Source organism: Chelonia mydas, chromosome 4, assembly GCF_015237465.2.
Source record: "Chelonia mydas isolate rCheMyd1 chromosome 4, rCheMyd1.pri.v2, whole genome shotgun sequence".
Taxonomy (NCBI): domain Eukaryota; kingdom Metazoa; phylum Chordata; order Testudines; family Cheloniidae; genus Chelonia; species Chelonia mydas.
In genome coordinates, this window is record NC_057852.1 from 3,556,236 (window position 1) to 3,569,306 (window position 13,071).

At 49.6% G+C, this 13,071-nt stretch overlaps 1 long non-coding RNA gene across 1 annotated transcript; it reads right to left on the bottom strand.

The window, feature by feature from the left end:
• Window positions 1-1,209: 1,209 nt before the first annotated feature.
• On the bottom strand, window positions 1,210-12,514 carry LOC122465723. The gene is made up of 3 exons (XR_006290746.1): window positions 12,504-12,514; window positions 9,578-9,583; window positions 1,210-1,377 (listed from the first exon to the last, which is right to left on the bottom strand). It is a non-coding gene; the product is annotated as an uncharacterized LOC122465723 (long non-coding RNA).
• Between the last annotated feature and the right edge of the window lie 557 nt (window positions 12,515-13,071).

A 13,071-nucleotide genomic window follows, 5' to 3' on the forward strand; every position in this document is an offset into this window, starting at 1 on the left:
TTTCATATCTGCCCTGTTTGGCCTTGTTTAGTTTCAGGCAGCCTGACTCTGCAGCACATTGTTGCAGATTCTCAGCATAACTGCTGCGAGTGCCTCCAGGCTGGGGGGGCCAAGGACACTTGGGCCTAGTACGCAGAGCTGCTGCGAGTGCCTCCAGGCGGGAGGGGGCGCCAAGGACACCTGGGCCTAGTGCGAGGGGGCTTCATCGACTCTCGTGGTCTTCCATCCCCTCGAGTTACCTAGTGGCCATGCCCCAATGTCCCCAACAACTCCCCCCTTTGAGAACACTCAACAGCCTTGGCTCTGAGTTTTCTCACTTGGGCTACTTATTTCTTTACAATAGGACTTTGCATAAGCACTTTGTGATAGCCCTGAAGAGAATGACTTATTAACTTCTGCAAAAGGGCCCTAACACATGATACTGCACAGCATAATACCAGTAATACAAGCAATACAGGAAAGAGAATTTTCAATAGCAGGCTAAATAAACCACCAAGCCAAGACGACAAACGCAGCCTGAAAACAAGGTTTGCAACCAATCGCTCTCTGGGGCAGTATAGGCAACCTGTGCTCCGGCTCGGGCATGGGCCTCAGCCTGTACCACCTTTTCATAGATCTCATAACTGCTATCATTTACCTATACACAACATCGGGGCCCGACGAGGGCACAAACCCCTCCTTGGGATGCCAAGAGATAGTCCAAAGCCAGCCTGTTTTGGAGGGAAAACGTCCTGAGCTGCTGTACCTCTTTATTTAATGTTTTTACTGCTGACCCTAAATCACTAACTGAGTCCTCTAACTCTAAGGCAACTTTCTCAAGTACCATTTGCAGCCTTACAGTATAGTGGCCTATACATGCCATGGCTGGCCCGGTAAACAGTGGCGCTATTCCCAGTACAGAGCACCCGACAAGCTTCTCGGTTGTGAGGGGATTCTTCATATTGCCCTCCAATGCCGTAGTCAGTCGCCACAGGGTCTTTTCTCGTGACTCAACAGAGGTGTCTCGGGCATTTCTAATCTCTCCTTTGGGCAGTGTGGCAGTTATGGAAAGATGAGGAACTCCATGAGCTATATAACAGCTACCTGTCCAGTTGGCTGGCAGCACCTTGTAAGCCTTTCGGCCACATACAAAATAGTGACCCTGTAGGGCCCAGTAAGGACTGTTTCTTAAGGGGATTCCTGGGATATTTAAGGCTGCTTTTCCAAACAGTTCATGTGCCCCTAGGGGGGCATCCCAGCCTCCTGATTGGGTACAAGTGGGGGCGTTTCTAATTGTGCCGTTCAAATTACACTCGCCATAGGGACCACTACAAACCCACCATTGGCTTGCTACAGTGGAGATGTTAACTGGACGGTAAGTTACATTTCCAAACCCCTCTTTTGTGGTAAGATTATTTGTAAGAGTTTCCGTAAAAGGGGAGGAACCATTACACCCACACTGTTGGCCTCCCCTGTTGGTCTTTATCCAATACCCATCAGCCCCCGTGTAATAACACAGGAGCTTTTTCCCACAGGACGCCCAAAGTGATCAGATTGGTTTCGGGTAAAACATAACACTCCCTCAGTGAGTACTGCAACTGAATACTCCTGGTCCTGATAGGTGGCCTGCTGTAAAGAGGTCTTATTCCAGAACAGTGAGTCCGTTCTTTCCTGCTCTTTGGTGGTGGCTAATTCTGCTAGGGTCAGGGGCAGCATGTCAAGGGGCATTCCCATTTGGGGGGACAGTGGAGTTGGAGCACATACCCAGCAATCAGTCTGGTTTGTTAAAGTAGCAACATGGTGCGCAAGCGAAACAAAGGAGTTATGCTCCCGATATGCACAGTTTGGAAATACCAATACAGAGAATAACAATGTTACCCAAATAATTATCACCAGAGTCTTCCCAACCCAGGGTCTCCAGTACCTGGGTGGGCCCGTTTTGGCTTTAAGGTGTCCGCTATTTGTGTCTTTTAAACAGTAGCTTTAGCCCGAGATCGTCACTAGATGAGGAGTCAGCAGGTTGGACGGTCCACTGTTCTGCTGACGAGGGGGCGGGTCCTGCCTTCTGACGAGAGTGATGGATCCAGTTCTTGTGTCCCTCCATCTTTGCCTCTGTATGGGAGACCAGCAGGACGGTATAGGGTCCTTTCCACTTTTCCTGGAGAGGCTCGTCTTTCCAGGTGCGAACAAGCACGGAGTCGCCGGGCTGTAAGGAGTGGACGGGAGAGTCCAAGGGGAGAGGCTGGGAATCCTTGGTATACCTGTGAAGAGACAAGAGAACAGCAGACAGGGAACACATATACTGAGACAAAAAACCATTACCCAACTCCCATTCCCCTGACAGAACCGGGGTGCCATTCATAGGCCATGCCCTTCCAAACATAATTTCAAAGGGACTGAGCCCTAATCTACCCTTTGGGAGAACGCGGATACGCAGTAGGACGAGGGGCAAAGCATCAGACCATCACAGTGAGGCTTCTTGGCACACTTTTGAGAGATGCCGTTTAAGGGTCTGATTGGTACGCTCCACTACCCCACTGGCTTGCGGTCTCCAGGGCGTATGGAGTTTCCAGGGGATCTGTAAGGCATGTGAGATGCTTTGAATGATTTTTGACGTGAAGTGTGTCCAGTTGTCAGATTCCATCCACGGGGGAGTCCAAAGCGAGGAATGATCTCCTTCACAAACTTGAGGGCCACCGTTCTGGCAGTGCAGTTACGGCATGGGAAGGCTTCTGGCCATCCGCTGAACCGATCCACTATAACAAGGAGATATTTGAACCCTTGGGTCCGGGGAAACTCAGTAAAGTCTATTTGCCACACCTGTCCGGGGCCCGGAGTGGGTTCTAGGGCAGCTGGTGGCACAGGATGTCCTGGTCGGGGGTTATTCTTTTGGCAGACTAAGCAGTCCGCTTGTACCTGGGCAGCCAGGGGTCGGAGTCCGGAAGTGATAAAGTATTTTCCCATTAGTTGGATAAGTGCTTCCCTGCCAGCATGAGTGGTTTGATGAGTGCTTCCCTGCCAGCATGAGTGGTCTGATGTAGTTTCTGCAGCACTGGCTGGATTAGGCCCTTTGGTAAGAGGACCTTCCCTTCTGGGGAATGGAGCCATCCCTCCTTTTCCCGGAGACCGAGTTTGTCAGTTAGCTGTCTCTCCTCCCCAGAGTACTGAGGGGTTGGAAGCTCCCCTACTGATGGGATAAGGGCATGCATATGGGCGTTCTCAGTCTGAGGGGATGGCAGGGTGGCAGCATGCTTAGCCTCTCTATCTGCCCGGGCATTACCTCTGGCCACACCTTGATCCTCCCTTTGATGGGCTTTACAGTGTACCACCGCCACTTCCGAGGGAAGTTGTACGGCTTCTAGGAGCCGGAGGATTTGGGGCCCGTACTTGACTGGGGAGCCTTGGGCTGTCAGCATTCATCTTCACTAGGAGAAAAGGAACTAACAGGATCCTAGTGGAGACAAGGCAGTTTGTCATTTTCGTGTTAGAAGGTCGAAGTAAAGACTATGGGGGAGGCTGGGGTCTGTGTGGACCTGTGAACTCATGTGAATGCTACAAACTGCCTTGTCTTCACTCGGATTTTACCTCAAGTTAGCTAACTCTAGTGACTGCTTTCAGGCCCACCCATCTACTCTGCCTTGCAGAAAAGCCCCAGCAGGGAGCAGAAAAACCTTGGAAGGTTTCTCAACTCTTTGTTCTTTCATTCAGCCTGCCCTGCTGAAAGTTCTGCTACAAGCTGCAGTTTTTGAAGCTTTAAAAATCCCAGCTGGGAGTGACCCTCCCCAAGGAAAGAAGAATTAGTTCTGTAGCCTGAGCAACGTTTTCGCCAAGCCCAGTTTCCCAGTTCAGCCTTTCGGATATAAGGCGTGTACAAAACAGGTGTTTAGGCACCTAAAGGCGCAGATAGGAGCCAAGTGAGAGTTTCAAAAGTGCCTAGGTACTAATTCTCCTGGATTTGAATGGAAGGCACCTAAACACTTTTAAAAACCTGGCCCTTGGATTTGAATCTCAGGGGTATCTCTCTCAGGAAGGGGCCACGGAGAGCTAGGTTTCTGTGCAGGCTAGGGCGTGGCTGCCTCATGCCACCTGATTAACTGGTTTGCTTGCTCGTTACTAATTAGCTCTGCAGTGCTGAGTCATCTTGCGGTAGCCAGATGCTGGTATGCAGTGATGGTGTAGCTCTACTCTGAACAACTACTGTGTCTTTGTAAGGAATAGCAACCCCTTGCTCACACAGAGCTGGTCTGTTGAGTCAAGTGACAGTAAGTTTTTATTGCAGGAGCCAACCCAGCTGAAAGAGACTTTATGCCCACTTGTGCTTAATGAACATAATTGTTCACCGTAGCCCAGTCTATGAATCATGTTAATTATAGTTAAGGTTAATATTTTGTCACGCATATTTTTAGTAAAAGTCATGGACAGATCACGGGCAATAAACAAAAATCCATAGAAGCTGGTAACCTGTCCGTGACTTTTACTAACAATATCCTGAGGGGACTAACATTGGAGGCCTGCTGGTGGCTGACCACTGACTGCTGCTCCAGACCGGCCGCTGCTCCTGCGCATGGGGGCTGCCCGTCAGCCCCAAGGGCTGCTCCAGCGGTGGCTGCTCTGGCCCTGGCCCACTGCTCCTACGGTGGGTTGACAACTGCTCCAGCCCCCTGCTGCAGTGGGCTGAAGCCAAAGAAGTCACAGAGGTCCGTTAAAGTCATGGAACCGATGACCTCAATGACAGAATTGGATCCTTAATTATATTGATTACTTAAGAATCCCCAGTTATCACTCTGAGGTTTGACAGGTTCTTGTCCCAAGATCAGGCCCAGTATTATTAAAATTACTGTTCTGTTGGGAACCCCAATGTGCCCAGCTGCAACCCTCCCACTACAGGAACCCTTCTGTACTTACAGTAGCTTAATACATTCAGCACAGTCACAAGGGCTCTAACCCAGCACGGTAGAGAGAGATAATACAGAAAGTACATCTGCACATCCATACTCACATCATCCCTCGCAGAACAGCCCGAAATGTCAGCCATCATCTTCCTCATCCCCATCCTCTTCCTCATCATCACCAGCGGCACCTCCCAAGGGCTACATCTCTCTCTCCTCCTGCCCAAGGGCTGGGATACAACTTTTATAATACGTTATGCTGATGCCACCATGCCTAATGTATATTCTGTAGGGGGTTCTCCCCTCTTCCTTATTTGTATTTCCTCACATTACTAATGCTGGGGTGCCCTTGTCCTATAGGTTAGTACACTAATGATCTCAATTTATTCTCATATACAGGGGGAGGGATAGCTCAGTGGTTTGAGCATTGGCCTGCTAAACCCAGGATTGTGAGTTCAATCCTTAAGGGGGCCATTTAGGGATCTGGGGCAAAAATTGGGGATTGGTCCTGATTGGAGCAGGGGGTTGGACTAGATGACCTCCTGAGGTCCCTTCCAACCCTGATATTCTATGATTCTACATCAGTTCGTTGCCATGGCCCTCTTGTGGTTAGACAGCTGCAGATGTTCCCATCCTATCCAGAAGCTGGTGTTAGCTCATGTTCCTGTGATTGGCTGGTGTCGTTATGAACAAATTTCCCCCTTAAACACTCTATTCCCAGGTCCCCAAAATTTGGGGTGACCATCGGGTCATTTGTCTGTGCCAAAGTCCATAGGCCTCTAGCCTTATGCTAACTGCTAAAGCCAATGTTGTAGAGGGGACAGGCCTGAAGGTCCTTTGCGTTACTGCTGAATAAAATAAATGCTAAAGCTCGCTCTGTGGGCTACATCACTGACTTCCCATTAGTTACACCCAGGCAAATCACTGAGACAATGAGGCCGCACAAGTGTGACTGAGGACCTCATTTAAGTACAGAAATCTTAGCATCAGTGATGATGAGTGAGGGAAGGAAATAACCCAGCCTGACCCTCCGAACCTAGAGCAGTACTGGCAGTTAGAGAAAACACAGAATTATTTGTACTCTATGTTCATCTGATCAGGGCTGGCCCTAGATGAAATGGCACCTGAGGCAACAGGGCCGTCCCTAGACATTTTGGTGCCCTATGCAGCCCCACCATGGCCCCACCAAACCTTCAGGAACTCAGTATAGGAAGCGAAAACCTCAATTGCAATCTAGTTTGCAGCAAGGGGCAAACTTGATGGGAAAATATCTGAAACGGAACAACATAGACCAGGCTTTAGGCAGAAGTGATCATCCCAGTGCAGCTAGAGGTTTGATAGATATCCCTGGCATCTCAATCCCCAACTAAATCATCCCAGCCAGGGCTTTGTCAAGCCTGATCTTAAAACCTTCAAAGGAAGGAGATTCCACCACCTCCCTAGGTAACACATTCCAGTGCTTCACCACCCTCCTAGTGAAAAAGTTTTTCCTAATATCCAACCTTAACCTCCCCCACTGCAACTTGAGACCATTACTCCTCGTTCTGTCATCTGCTACCACTGAGAACAGTCTAGAGCCATCCTCTTTGGAACCCCCTTTCAGGTAGTTGAAAGCAGCTCTCAAATCCCCCCCCCCCCCCATTCTTCTCTTCCGCAGACTAAACGATCCCAGTTCCCTCACCCTCTCCTCATAAGTCATGTGCTCCAGCCCCCTAATCATTTTTGTTGCCCTCCACTGGACTCTTTCCAATTTTTCCAGATCCTTCTTGTAGTGTGGGGCCCAAAACTGGACTCAATACTCCAGATGAGGCCTCACCAATGTTGAATAGAGGGGAACGTTCACGTCCCTCGATCTGCTGGCAATGCCTCTACTTATACAGCCCAAAATGCCATTGGCCTTCTTGGCAACAAGGGCACACTGTTGACTCATATCCAGCTTCTCGTCCACTGTAACCCCTAGGTCCTTTTCTGCAGAACTGCTGCCAGGCCATTTGGTCCCTAGTCTGTAGCGGTGCATGGGATTCTTCCATCCTAAGTGCAGGACTCTGCACTTGTCCTTGTTGAACCTCATCAGATTTCTTTTGGCCCAATCCTCTAATATGTCTAGATCTCTCTGTATCCTATCCCTACCCTCCAGCGTATCTAACTCTCCTTCCAGTTTAATGTCATCTGCTGAGGGTGCAATCCACACCATCCTCCAGATCATTAATGAAGATGTTGAATGAAACCTGCCCCAGGACCGACACTTGAGCACTCTGCTTGATACTGGCTGCCAACTAGACATCAACCCATTGATCACACAGAATATCAGAGTTGGAAGGGACCTCAGGAGGTCATCTAGTCCAACCCCCTTCTCAAAGCAGGACCAATCCTCAATTTTTGCCCCAGATCCCTAAATGGCCCCCTCAAGGATTGAACTCACAACCCTGGGTTTAGCAGACCAATGCTCAAACCACTGAGCTATCCCTCCCGCCCCAAACTACCTGCCCGACAATCTAGCTAGCTTTCTATCCACCTTATAGTCCATTCATCCAGCCCATACTTCTTTAACTTGCTGGCAAGAATACTGTGGGAGACTGTGTCAAACGCTTTGCTAAAGTCAAGATATATCACATCCACTGCTTTCCCTCATCCACAGAGCCTGTTATCTCATCATAGAAGGCAATTAGATTAGTCAGGCATGACTTGCCCTTGGTGAATCCATGCTGACTGTTCCTGATCACTTTCCTCTCCTCTAAGTGCTTCAGAATTGATTCCTTGAGGACCTGCTCCATGATTTTTCCAGGGACTGAAGTGAGGCTGACCGGCCTGTAGTTCCCAGGATCCTCCTTCTTCCCTTTTTTAAAGATGGGCACTACATTAGCCTTTTTCCAGTCTTCCGGGACTTCCCCCGATTGCCATGAGTTTTCAAAGATAATGGCCAATGGCTCTGCAATCACATCCACCAACTCCTTTAGCACTCTCGGATGCAGCGCATCCGGCCCCATGGACTTGTGCTCATCCAGCTTTTCTAAATAGTCCCAAACCACTTCTTTCACCGCAGAGGGCTGGTCACCTCCTCCCCATGCTGTGCTGCCCAGTCTCACTGACTGACGGGCAACATCCCACCCCTTATATACTTTTCGTTACTTCTGCAGAAGCCAGCTGCACTGGCTGCTGCTGGGGCAGTCTCAGGCCACTGCCACTGCCCCCTACCTCGGGGGTGGGGTTCCCCGGAAGCAGCAACATCCTTTGGTTCCTAGGGGGAGGTGCAGCCAGGGGGCTCTGCGCACTGCCTCCATCTGCAGACACTGCCCCTGCAGCTCCGATTGGCCATGGTCAGTGGGGGTCCCAGGCCACGCACCGCCCCCTGCCCCCCCCAGCACCTGCAGTGCCCCCCCCAGCACCCATGGCACCCCCCAGACTTTCCCAAGCACCTGCGGTGCCCCCCAGGCTGCCCCACTCTCCAAGATTTAGCCTGGGGTATAGTACAAGTCATGGACCAGCCGCGGGTCGGGAATTTTTTTTTACTGCCCATGACTGTCCGTGACTTTTACTAAAAATGCCGGTGTCTTAAATGTAGCCTTACTCATGAGGGCGAGGCTGAACACATTCTAGGAGCTTCAAGGAGAATGTAGTTCTCAGAAAGTCTGGTGGTTCCATGAGAGTCTACAAAGGTCCAGAACATTCTAGGAGGTTAGTGAAAAATGAATCCACACATGGAATACCTGAAACATGTTACTTCAAACATCTTATTTTCCCTTTTGTCGCTCACAACAAAAACCGCCCCCCAAGCCCGGTGCCTCTCCAAGCCTGGCACTCCAGGCTGTCACTGGGGTCCCCAGCCCCTAAATCTGGCCCTGCATCTGATATGGAAACTGCTGAGACATAATCCATATGGATCCCCAGTTCACAGAGTCACGCTGCAGAGTAGAAATTATTTGTAATATTATTTAATATGGGAGAACCCCTCCCATTGGTGCAGCAGCCCAGCTACAGCATTAAGGGGAGGGATAGCTCAGTGGTTTGAGCATTGGCCTGCTAAACCCAGGGTTGTGAGTTTGATCCTTGAGGGGGCCGTTTTGGGCTCTGGGGCAAAAATTGGGGATTGGCCCTGCTTTTGAGCAGGGGTTGGACTAGATGATCTCCTGTGGTCCCTTCCAACCCTGATATTCTATGATTTCAAGTGTCAACAAGCCCTCTGTTTGAAAACTTGTTGTGTAAAACAATGCCTCATAAAAGCCATCTGTTTGGATCTGATCTTGCAGCCCTGAATCATGGCAGTGATCCCCTCTTATGTGATGTTTATGGGTGGAATCCTGGCCCCATTAAAGCCAGTGCAAGTTTTTCCATTGACTCCAATGGAGCCTGGATTTCACCCCATGTCTTCAGGATCAGACCCTTAGTAACCAATGTGCTCCATATCCTTAGAGCTAACACTCAGATATGGATAGGAAACTGGATCCAGAAGTGAATGGGGAGGTGAGTGAAGTGCGTGGAGCACTGTTATATCTTATGTGTAGGGGCATTCTGTTGCATATCTATGGAATATAGATTATTTTTCTACACCTCCTACCATAGCTGTCTCCTTTGTTCTTGTATCAGCCTTAACAAGCCCAAGGAAGCTTTTGTCCCTGTGTTTTGCAAAGTCATAATGATGCTTTTGGACTATCTCATTTCTCCTCCCCCTCCACAGCTGAGGCGGGCAGTGGCCATTGACCGTGTCCCACAGGAAGCTACGTGCCAACACAAGGCACAGGGCACATGTTCTCACTGAACGTACATATTTTCCTGGCGTACGTGGAAAGCAGCCCAACTCCTGATTGCAAAGGGGAGAAGTGGAGAGCTGGATCTTCTGAAGTGCGGAGCATATCTCCTAGGTGCTAAGCCCCCTTACCTCATGTTGAACTCAACAGCCATTGTACCACCCTAGAGCCTCCAGCTGCTGGGAAACAGCTCACGCAGGTGTCTAAATGCGGACGTAGCTGCCACAAGTTAACCACAGAAATTTGAAAACTTTGTCCTAATTTGTGTTGATTGTTTGTATTGTGGTAGCACCTAGGAGCTCCAGCCCTGGACCGGGTCCCCACTGTGCCAGGTACAAACACAGAACAACAGGCAGCCCTGTCCCAGAGAGCTTGCGGTCTACATGCCCAGCTTGCGCTCTGCGTACCTGAACCTGTGTCCCCCAGTCCTGTTCTACAAGAGCTTCATTATCGATGTCCATAGCAGGCCCGGCCAAGAATGGAATTCCCTTGGCTTGTCCGTGCATTTTAATCAATGGCATTGGGTTTATTGTATGATTCTGGGGGTGCAGGTGTGTGGGTTTGAGCACAGTAACATCTGGGGAATCCCGTCGCATAGCACCTGCCACAGCAGCTGGCCTGAAGCTCCCACTTAGCTGCGCTCTCCTCTGTAATCACTCTGGCTGGGCGGCTCCCATTGCAATTAGCTGTTTGCAAGTTTTTATTTTAAAAGGAAGATACTTTGTTCTTGGCTCTTCACTGAGCTGTCCCAGATCAGCTCCATGAATACTGCTGTGCAGAGATGACTCTCTGCTCCGGACAAACTGGAAAACGTATGCCCTTACAGCCTACAAACACTATCCTTTTTGCGGCCTCTAATATTTTGCTGACTTTGGCAACCACCTCATCTGTTATAGCCAGTTCTGCAACTATGACTTAGTTATTCCACTGAATAACCTCTTCCCGTTTTAATTACTGGGCCAGTTCCCTAGTAGAACAAGTAATCGTGGTTATGCAACTCACTCTGAAACCAAACTTTTGTTTAAACATTTTCCATGATGTAACATCGGTCTAAAATTATCTTGTCTAGTAGAAAGCATCCCAACTTGCACGTACAGGCCAACCTTAGAAAAAACCCTAACCAATGTACATTATTCTCTAATCAATGACTGGCTTGCAACTGGCAAGTACATGGCAACTGCAGGTACATGGCATAAACGGCCTTAAATGGTGCCAAATTCCAGGGAATTGGCTTGTTCTTATTCATAATGATGCAACAAGGTGAGTCCGTTAAACAAAGACACTGACAGCAAGTGTTCTTAGGGCCTATGGTGAGTTAAGGAGCGTGCATAGTGGAAAGGGAAGTCTATAAGGCAGTGGTCCCCAAACTTTTTACCTCATGCCCCCACTTACCTTTGTCTGCCTCCCCTGGGGCCAGGAGCGGGGCTGTGGCTCTGGGATCAGGGCTGGGCTGGGAGCTGAGACTCAGCCAGGGGCTGAGACCAACAGTGGAGCCCCCGGGTCTAGGGCTAGGATCAGAGCCCTGGGCACTGGGCCAGCAGCCGGGGCCAGGGCCAGGAGCAGAGCTGAGTGACGCTTCCTCCCTGCCATCCATGGGGGCTAGCCCAGTGCCCAGCCACGCCTTCCCCTCCCCCCCCAAATGTTCCTCAGCACCCCCCTACGGGGGTGCACCCCACAGTTTGGGGACCTGTGCTATAAGGGCTGTGATGAATCCCCCCAGACTTTGTGAATCCAGATGAAAACATCTGCATCTTTGCCCTTCCCCCTGACCCACATGCTCTCATGGCTGAAAGGTCATTGTGCAATTGTAATTGATTAGCTATGATGAAATGTGTAAATAGTTATTGCTCCAGTTCAAGCACAGAGGAACTTCAGTCTCCCCAGAATTTGGGGTTGTTGGACCAAAGCAACACAGCTGAGACAGCAGGCAAAGCAGTGATTCTTTCAAGGAGGGCAGAGAGACCTGTACTCGACAGGTACGAGAATCCCGGAGACACAGCTGGCTCCCAGAGGTTGGGCTGGAGCCACTGTTCAGGCTCACTGAGAGCTGCTGTCTTGAAGAAGAAAATGCTCCCCAAGTGACCTCCATGTCGACCTCAGTTTGTGGGAGGTTTTGAATGTAGCGCTATCCTGCTGGCAGTGTTTTCCCGGCCAAGGGGGAGATGGAGAAAGGTGTGTGGCAGCAGCCTCAAACCCCCCCAAGGGAACTTTTTGCAAGTGAAGAGGCATGGAGATTAACTGCCTCTTGCCCATTCCACACTGCGGTGGAGGCCAATGATCAGGCGCTGATGTTTGGGAATCCTGCACTACTGCCCTTTCCATGTTCTGTGCACAATGAGAATGTTCCAGTCTGCAGGGCTGGCAGGCTCACACCCGTCACCAGCACAATGCACTGGCCAGTCTTGACCACGTTACAAGACAATGTGTGTAGAGCAGTGATGTGGATAATTTGGGGCCTGACCCAAAGCCCATTACTGTCAATGGGTGTCTTTCCACTGGGCTTTGGATCAGGCTCATGAGTTGGCTGCTGCTTGTTCCAGGCCAGGGTTATCTGGGTACATCTTATTTATTTAATCCTTTCCCTGCCATTGCAGATATTGGTGCACCTCGGTCCCCCTCCTCACGGCTGTGGTAAGAACAGGCTACTCTCCTCTAGGGTGTAACACTTTGGTCTTGTTTTGGTTGTTGGGGATAGTGTGCGGGTGCTGGGTGGTGTTGGTGGTCTGTGATGTACAGGCTGGACTGGATGATCTGATGGTTGGGTTGCTACCTTAGAAACGCAAAAAATCCAGCACTCACCCCCCCACACACAAGGCAACTCCACAATCCCCCCTTCAACAGCCACTTATAGTATCCAGAGAGAGAATACAATATAGATAAGATTAATAACATCACACGTCTCCTCACTCCCACATGACTCAAACCTCTCTTACACACACATGTGCAATGCGCTTGCATGTTGGTGAGCAGACAGCTGCTGTATTTTCAACAGTTTTGATCTGTTATCACTTAAACTGTGGAAGTGGGAACACTGCAGCATCTTTAGCTGGACACAAACTTTTACCATTAGCTATCCCAGTGTATTGTGAGAATAATGCAATTCTTTAGACTCAAGTAAAAAAACACGGCAGATTAAATTATTTTCTGGCAAATCCATAAAAAACCAGACAGGCCAGTCAAATACTGTCCAGGTGGTAACCCTATCTGGTGGTCCCTTCTGGCCTTAAACTCTCTGACTCTAGGACTAACCCATGTTGTGAAGTGAGCTGTAGCTCACGAAAGCTTATGCTCAAATAAATTTGTTAGTCTCTAAGGTGCCACAAGTCCTCCTTTCCATGTTGTAGGATTATAAACACCCATGTCAGAAATCATTTCTCACCTCCTCCTCTGCCTGCTTTTTCTGTGCATCCATTGAGGACCAGAGTAATGTACCTAGATTGTAAACCCTTTGTCTCATG